This window comes from Ochotona princeps, chromosome 13 (assembly GCF_030435755.1).
Source record: "Ochotona princeps isolate mOchPri1 chromosome 13, mOchPri1.hap1, whole genome shotgun sequence".
Lineage (NCBI taxonomy): Eukaryota > Metazoa > Chordata > Mammalia > Lagomorpha > Ochotonidae > Ochotona > Ochotona princeps.
The window spans coordinates 51,491,428-51,499,377 of record NC_080844.1 but is presented as its reverse complement, the minus strand read 5'-3'; the positions used below and the strand labels follow the sequence as shown (position 1 = coordinate 51,499,377).

The 7,950-nt window shown below is 39.5% G+C and overlaps 1 pseudogene; it reads right to left on the bottom strand.

Moving 5' to 3' along the window:
* Positions 1 to 6,883: 6,883 nt before the first annotated feature.
* LOC101530269 (rRNA-processing protein FCF1 homolog) lies at positions 6,884 to 7,480 on the bottom strand (annotated as a pseudogene).
* Positions 7,481 to 7,950: the final 470 nt, after the last annotated feature.

Sequence of the window (7,950 nt, the reverse complement as noted above, 5' to 3'; positions counted from 1 at the left end):
CTTGTTGTTGTGTATTTTTGATGGAAGTTATCTTATATTAAAGTGAACAAATGACCCTTTTGGATTGGTCCATTTCCCTTAGTATAATGGTCTTCAGTTGGGCCCAGCACATAGAACACTTTATAAATATCATATGTGTTGCCCACATTAGATATACAACAAACATTTATCTTTTATCTTCATTTTGTAGATGAGGAAATTGAAACAGTAGCTTCATAGCTTGACAAAAACATATGCTTCTCCATCTATATGGGAACCACAAAGGTTCTGAGATTTCCTAATGCAAAAAATTTACACGTGCAAATATTCTCAACTACACGGAATATGAGCAATATAGAAATTCAATAAAACACAGCTATATCTTTTGGGAGTTTATTTTTAGGTTAGTATGTGCTCTCCTTTGAAAAGAAATATACATAAGCAATACAGTTTCATGCTCATCTCTCTATGGCAGGTTGCTTTTCCTAAGCTCAGCTAATGCACACAGTTTCCTGTGGAAGTGTAACCAATAGCTGCATTCTGTGGTGGAGATAGTTGATAATCACAATATTAGGGGAAAGCACGGTGTGAGTCTAGAGTGGACTTCTGGAAAACTAGATGAGTGTGCTAAAAGTCTATGTTAAAGAGCAAAGAAAAGGTCAAAGAAGACCCAGAAATGGCAGTGGATTGCCCTAAGCAGCAAGTTTACCTGTTGGGTGATTTAAGAACAATCCAGCTGGATGTGTGGTTGGGTTTAAGAAGTTAAGTGACTACAACAGTAGTTTCAAAGATTTCTATTCTGACTTGCTGTATGTGGGCAGTCCAATAGACTGTAAAGCTGAGTCAAGTCTAGAATCCAGGAAATATACCCTGATATCACTCAGATATCTGAAATGATGTGACAGGTGACATAGTGCCAGCTTCAGCAGTTTGCGGAGGTTATGTCTTGGTGAAATCGTATCTTCTCTCAAAACAGCCTGTCTTTTAAAAATATCACTGCTTCTCTCCAACCACTTGTTATTGTCTGGGGGCAGGCTTCACATAGCTGCCATATCCTAACCCTTACAACTCAGCTCAGTAACTGAGGCCTTCTTTGTGCCTGGAACTCTCCAGAGTTTTCTCCTGAGAAAATTTCTAACTCAGACAAGAGGAAAATGCTTTATTCTTCTCAGCTACCAGCCTTTATTTGTCTTGATGTCTTAACTCCGGTATCCTGAGTCAAATCTCAGGATGTCACTCTGAAAATAAGGCCTTTAAATCCACCAAGACCTTCTCAAAAATTAATGAAAAGGGTGGCTAGAGGAGGAACCCTCTTAGTTAGAAATAGGTCCAGCATTAAAACCGTCGGGAGAAATGAAGAATGACAGTTTAATTTTGCTAAATACTATAAGAGAAAGGATGTCAGTTCTGATGACTACTAGTCCTGCCTTGGGTGACAGTAATAGACTAGACGGAAGAAAGTGAAGAGTTATTTTACTGAAAAAATCCTCTCAATATTTTACATGAAAAGCCTTGGGAGTGGCCTGTCAGAGAGAGAATTTCAGGCTCTACTTTGTCTCTTTTCCTCTGATTTCTCCCTTACAGGCTGAACTGGAGTTATCTATTTCCTAATGTAGGGAACGCAAGTCTAAATGCCCCTTCTGTTCATCTTGCACAGGCAGTGTGCCCTCTGTGCGTCCTCAACCCATACAGTTCCTGAGGATGATGTCTCAGCAGTCGCAAGTACATTTACAGGGCTCCATCCTTTCCAGTTAGATGCTTCTCAACTCAGAATCCATCAAACACATCACATGCAAGAGGCTTGACATAATTGATGGAGGCAAATAATACATACCAGCCTCTTACTTTCACTTGGAAACAGGGACTTCAACCTTGCAGTTGCTTGCTGAGGGCAGTTCACTGAAGAGAGAAAGCAAGATGAATCCTACAGATAGAACATGAGACCTCACATTAGTGTGAAAGCAAAGAGAGAATTTGGGGCTTCATACAACTTGATCTGTATAAAAGCAAATCAGAAAAACAATAGTAGAGCAAATTGTATTGTAAATTTGATGTCGTTTTTGTGGGGGAGAAACTGTCAAAAATCAGAGCACCCAGCAGTTGCACTCTATGGACAATTTTAAACAGCTCTTCATATCAGTACTTATACTTCATATCAGTACATATCAGAAGAAAACAGAATTGTGGAAAGTGACTTGTGATGTGATTATATCTGAGTATTCAGCTGAACTTATGAGGAACTGTGATACTGGAATGACCTTGTAGCATTGTTCCGAAAGTGGGTAGGAGGATGCTAGACACAGGATGCTAGACACATCCCTGTTTCTATTCAGCCAGTGATAAGATCTGGATGGTACTCAGCCGCAAAATGTTAATTTTCAAAATCAGCTCTAATTGTGGAATGTAGACCTCAGTACCGATGCTGGATAATTGCTATGTGGAAGCTGCATCTAGTAATTTTCTTTGCACCAAATAACTCAGATTCACTCACTTTGTGAACGTTCTGGAAACCATTCTTCAAAGTTGCTGTGACAACCTCTCTCTGTAAAGCAAATTTGTAGAAAAACTGCAGTCTGCTCTCACTAGTGCCAATGCAGTATGGCTACCTAACTGAAAACAAACCTGAAATTTCATAGCAAGTCCTTTATGCAGCCACAAGCAGTAGATGACTTACCAGAAACAACTCCTGTCTTCCTACAGTAGCCATCTTCCAATATGCAGCGTAGCCTACGAGGTTCTGTTGTGGAAACCTTTGCTGACGGCTTTCATTTGACCCAGTGTGTGTATCAGTGAAGCATTCCTAAGGACAGAATATTCTAAACAGCCTGATTCCGGGATTGTGCTTCTTTCTTCATGATAGAACCTATAAGATACAATAGCATCCTTTAATTTTCAGGTGATGTACTGGCATGCCTCATTGGATCCCTGAATAATTCACGGCATAGTAAACTGTTGAATATTCATGCATTTTATCTTCTGGTCTCTGAAGTACATGTCTTTTACCAAGTCATCCAGAGAACTCATCAGTTCTTTCTTCTTAAGTCTTGCTAAATGATGTCATAAGTAAGTTGATCACTGTGATGCTCTTTGGGATATTCAGGCCTGCGTCTCTTGAGGCAGAAACACCGAGCATGAGATGATGGTGTTTTCTGAGCATCTTAGTGATACAGGTGCACTGCTCACTGAACATTCCTTGTCGCTTTGGCTAATGGATGGTCTTTTTAAGGCTTCTCCAGGCAAACATTCAGCCAGTAGATTTTCAAGACTTACATGATATGTAACTCCAGCAAGTCAACTTCTACAAGTGTTCTGGCTGTCTCCATATATCTTCTCACAAAGGTTATAGCATTTTTTTCTTTACATTAATTTTGAGGGAATATTCCAATATTAATAACAACTTCTCAAAGCCAGATATTGCTGCCTTTGATACAAAACCTGCAGAATCGAGTTCCAATATTTACTCCTCCAACGCCTATCTGTGCTTGCTAAATGTGGCAGCTCATCTAGAAGATAGTTCCTTTTATTCTTTATGATCCCATACTTTTCTTTCCGAGTCATGTTATACATTAACCTGGAGTACTGCTTTGTTGATCTAAAATAGAAGTGTTGGCAAACAGGTAAGAGCTATGTGTGCACTGTTAAAATAAGGGATAGAGGGTGCAGCAACAGGAATAAAAGTGGTACACTTTTATAGGAATAGAGAATTTAAGGGAGCCTGAAGAACTGGCATTTTTAATTTCGCCAAACTTCTCCCATTTGTGGGAGTCTTACCGCTGCCCAAACAGTATTTTGACCTCAGCTTAGCAGACCTATGAGTTCAGATAATTTAGCTCCATTTGAAGCTCTATTGCTCTTATGAGATAATCCTGGGCACTTTTCTAATCCTTTTCTGTCCTCTAGAATGCCCTCTGGATTCCATCCTTATATTTCAATTGATGAATTACTTCATTTTTAGTCTTCCATTGGCTTGTCCAAAGAAGCTATTGCATCATTCATGGTGTTAGTCTAAGTTCTATTTCCCAGTATTTGTCAAATACCTAATATATTGAACTTACTGGTACACACAAATTCCATCTCAATCTCCCACCAAGAACTGTTTCAAAGTTGTCCCAGTATCTTGTGTAAGAGATCAAATGTGCTCCACCATCAGTGATGGAGCCCTCACTGTTTTCCAGCAGACAATTCAGCTCCCAAATCCCATCATACAAATGCTTTCTCAGGCCATTCAGTATACAACTGTCACAGGTGTTGACTCTTAAAACAGAATCTGAGATGAAGATTAGGGTGTCAAAACATATTGGGGATTGCCTTCAGAATCAGCAAGAAATGTGAGGAAATGGGAAAGCAGGGTTGGGCAGAGGGCAAAGAGAGAGGATGGAATGTGAGGCAGGGACAGCCAAGGTCTCAGGCAAGCCTTCGGGGAACAATGATGGTCCTAGACATTGGAGCAAAGGCACAGGACTTTGTATCCTGCATTGTCAATCATTTTAGATGAATGTGCCTGGGAAGGGCAATGTGCTCCAGACAGAGCAGTTACTCCTCGTCAAGGATGAACTCATGAAGAGAAAGCAATAAGCCACTGGTGGCCTCAGGTAGAACCATCCCTCTAATGCTTAACCGGGAGAGCCCGGGCAGCACAGGACAACGTCCAACGTCAGAGCACAAACATCTGTAAGTTGCTTACATGTGTTACTCAGATAAGCAATGCACTTGCCACAAGAGAAAAGTAATATCTTAATTCCATATGATTTGTCATGGTCTGCATGATACAGATGTGGAGGTGTAGAGATTCATCCCTCCCCCACCACTTCCTGTTTTCCCCTTCTGCCATTTTTCTCCATTCATCTTAACAGTATAATCCCTTAATACAAGTTGCTAGTTTAACTTCCTGATATTTAAATGCCCCATAACATGATAAGTAAAGGCAAAGGTAGAAAAACTTGCATTCTAATTTAAATATGTGTTTATATGTCTCATGGAGAGTCCTACTTCAACATTTAAGTCAATATTAATAGAAAAATAATCCACAGTGAACAACATATCACAGTTTTAAGTAAAGACAGGATTAGTGTTACCAGCTTGTTCTTTCATCTCAGACTCCAACATGACTACACAGCACTGATAAACACGAATGATTTTGCTTTATTTGTTTATAGGATTTCCCTAAACTACAACCCAATGTTCATTAACCCTGGAAATAATACACATGGTAATGAAGCCACAGTTTTCAGAGACTGAAACTGAGACTTTTAAATAAAGCCCAAGCTCTGATATTTGCAAGGCAAGTACAATATTCCTTCCTCAGAGGATACAGGAATAAGCCAGAGACTAACAATTATTATGCACAGGAAATGTCCATTTCTGTAGCAATCATGGTTCATGTTTTTAAATAAACCAAAGCTATTACTTTACAGTCACATCGCAAGCTTAGGAGATTACTCCAAATCATTGATAAAGCTTCATACCAGCTCCTATAAAATATTAGACACATGGAATAACCTAAAGTTTTTACTAGACACTGGATGAGTTTAGAACCATTGCTTTCAAGACTTTTATGAGCCTTGCTGGCAAAAAAAAAAAATGTACTTTGAGATTCAAGGTTTCTATTACATTTAATGTTCCCAAGGATCCTCTTAGTACATTGATTCTCATTTCTTCCAATCATGGGTACCGTTAAACTTTCATCAGCATTAGAGTGCTTTTCACAGAGTGTCATCAACAGGAATTACCAGAGATCATGTTTCTTTTCTTTATTATGTGGTGCACTCTCAGATGGCAGAGAGATTCATATGTAGCCAAGCCACATATGTTTTGGAAAGTCGATGGACATAAGTCAAAATGTTCTGAAATAATAGATGCAGTATATACACTCCTTTGTACTGATGGTCCCTTCTTACCCATATCCTATTATCTCTCTTTCCTCAGACCGCATACCTTTATCTCCATACTTACCTGCACACACACACACACACACACACACACACACACACACACACTTTGTCCTTCATTTCTTTGAGAAAAACAAAATAATATTGGTTTGTCTATCTTCTCTAGTTCTCAAGTTGTGGTCTATCCAAAAATAGGACTAAGGCACCTGTGTAGGAGGTAATGGCTTAAAATTGAGTTTTTAAGTCTATACACATCTCTTTGGCAGCATTAATTAAACAGGTAAATGAAATTAGAAATGGTGTGTGTGTCTTACATTAAGTCCCCCAGAAGCAGCCTCTGAAACAGGTTATACAAGTGATGTGATTTATTAAGGCCCTGTTCCCTGAAGAAATCAGGAAGAAAGCAGGAAATAATAGCAAAACTTGAAGTAGGAGAATGCCAGAAGAGCAGTGATCATTGGCAAACAAAACCACATCAGACTCATCCCACAAGACACACTGGAATGTAAATTTAAAACTCATTGTTTTCTCCACTCTTACACAAGAGAGTCAGGACTTCACACACCCCTCAGTCAACAGCTGGGAGTTGGATGGAAGCTGCCAGAGATTTCCATTTCAGAGCCTGAAAGTGAAGAAGTTCAGTAGTTCAAGAGACAGTCACAGGGATGCATCATTATTTAGCAAAGCACAGAGAAGCAGGGAACATGTTCCCAGGAAGTTAGCTAGCTGTGAGGGCTTGAGAACAACACACCCCCAGCATGGGCTACAGTCTGCCAGCTGACGCTAAAACCCACTGACCTCTTACATCACATTTATTGTGTCCTGGGATGTGTCTTCAAGATTATTGTTGGGTGCAATTTGTTTTTTCAATGTAAAAAAAAAAAGAATCTTCTTAATTGCACTGCTATTTTTGAATATTGCAGTATTAATATATGAAGAGGATAATAATTCCCTCTGTAGCATGTTCAGTAAAATGGTAGTGGGTAAAGTCAGTTAATGGCAGGCCAGGAAATGTCTCAGGAAGGTGAAAGCCAAGGGACTCCATAACCATGTAGCATTTGTTCCATGTGTTATCTATACTTAGATATGTACATGAGAGGAGCTCCAGAGATCTTCCGGATTCTTCATTTCAGATCTGGTCAGCTGTGTCTGCAATGTGCCACTTGTGCTGAGTCACTCTGTGTACTCATAGGTCATAGGTCATCCTCATAGGTCATTATGGGTCCCTAGCAGTCGTTCAAATGTTGGATCCCCGGTAATCTTAAATGCACGTGATACTTTGGCCTCAATTTTTGGATTTCTGCCATTAAACAATCAGTTATACAAGGAATGAATTTGTTATACAGACAATCCATCATTGATTGTACTGAGTCCAATTTGGCTTTAATAAAAAGTTGATAATGTTGATATCGACCAGGATGTGTTAAGGTGAGCCTTGTAGTGTATTACATTGGAAAAAAAATAAACAGGATGGTTGTGGAGGACTTCTTTTTCCTTTGAAGTACTGACATTTCTTTTTTTTTCCTTCTCTTTCAGGTTTTAACCTCATTTCCTTTAAGTCTCTGACCTCTTACATATAGCATCTGTTTCATGCTTGCATACTTTCTTGCTTTCTTTTGCTACCCCTTCCATTATCTATACTCTTATTTCTGTGGGTCCAATTTCTCAAAAAGAATTTCAAGAGAAAGTTGAGCAAGATGCACCACTCTCCTTGTTGCAGTCTTTAATATCTAGGATGTTACTGGTACCCACACTTCCCTCCTCCCAAAGGAGCCAAACATATCCACTGAACTTCTGCTTGTTCTATTGTTGGGCTGTGTGACTATAGACTACAGACCTTGAGTACTGAGACATTCAGGCTCCAGGATATCATCCAACTCTCAGAAAAAGACTCATACAATTATTCATTTGAGGAGAAAACCTAGTCAGGGAAGAATCAAGATCCCAGGGGATCACCTGAGTGACATATTGTAACCTACGCCCTTGAAGTAATAGCAATGCTATCTCCTTATGACAAAGAGGGCTGGTTATTGTCCTCAGCGTGGCACTGCCCTTCTTTGTCTTTGATCCACTCACTGTCTCA